The following is a 1412-nucleotide window of genomic DNA, read 5'->3' as shown; positions in this document are numbered from 1 at the left end:
GGTCTACAAGAGCTAGTTCCAGGACAGGCTCCAAAACCACAGAGAAACCCTGTCTCGAAAAACCAAAAAAAAAAAAATGTAAAAAAACCTATTGACTTATTGGAAATTGTTTGCAACTATACTAAATAGTAATTTTGGAACTTAACCACCACTTAATTTTTGCAGGATCCCATTAGGAGAACATCGCCCCATGACTTCAGGAAGCAATTCTAGAAGATGACACCCCCATCCCAAAAAAGTTTGTCCATAGGGTTGGGAACACTCTTTAGGGGTTGTTGATTATTAATTGTACTAAATAGAGGGTTGTGGTGAAAACTATATTCGTTCAAAAATAAAAGGGGGGGGGAATAGTAATATTGGGTAATAGAGTGAATACTTGTGAGCTATTATTTATGGATAATTTACATTGGTATAGTTTTTGTACATTGATACAAGTTCAAATTATATTTGTTACTTTTGTTTATATTATTTGTACATATATACAAAGTTATTTTGTCAGATTGTATATATGCATGTTTCTACCTTGGTTTAGGACATTTTGTATATTGATACAACTTTTAGGGTATATTTTCATATTATAGGTTAATAGTTGTTCATGTTTGTTGTACATACAGTTAGATCAATTGGGTTTTTTAGATACATAGAGATTGTATTCTGTCTAGATAGGTAATCTTCAACCACTTCAAGGAACTGTGGAACATGGCGTTTAAATCACGTAGGGTTCTGTTGACATGAGACATGCTTGCTTCTGACAGCACCAATCTATTACTGAGAGAATGTTGAGCACTGAAGACACTCCACTTGGAGTTTGTTTTCTTCTTGGCAAAACTGGCCTTTGAGCAAGGAACTGACAATGCCTCAACCACTGACAAGTAACATAGTACCCGGAAATGGATAAGCAGGACTGTCAAATCTTGCCAAGACAGGGTAAAATGGCTTTGAAAATTTTTCCTGCCTCTGAAAATGATCTGTCAGTTACACTAGGCCTTAGCCAAAGTTGGTTGCTTCAACATTGCAAAATGAGACTTTGGGTGATTGCTCAGGTAGCTAATTGTCTCCTTCATATATTGCTCGCTTTGGAAGCAACTTGATTGTACTTCCTGCCTGCTCAAGTAATATTATCTCCCTTCTCAGGCCTTTGATGGGGTTGAAGATTAGGTAGTCATAGTTACTGTACTCTTATGAATTAGCCAAGCCATTTCCTATACAAGAATTAGACTCCATAGGATAGAATGTTTATTAAAATATTTAGCATATGTTCCTTGCTTAATATTGTTTATGCCTGATGTAATTCTAATTATACTTGATATCTGTTTCTAATGTATATAGTTTTGTATTGGGTTTGGAACTCTCTTATTTAAACAAAAAGGGGAGGTGCTGCAGGAGCACATTCTGTTCCTTTAACCAATAGC

Source organism: Microtus ochrogaster, chromosome 4 (genome assembly GCF_000317375.1).
Source record: "Microtus ochrogaster isolate Prairie Vole_2 chromosome 4, MicOch1.0, whole genome shotgun sequence".
In the NCBI taxonomy this organism is placed as follows: Eukaryota; Metazoa; Chordata; class Mammalia; order Rodentia; family Cricetidae; genus Microtus; species Microtus ochrogaster.
This window is presented reverse-complemented; position numbering follows the sequence as displayed.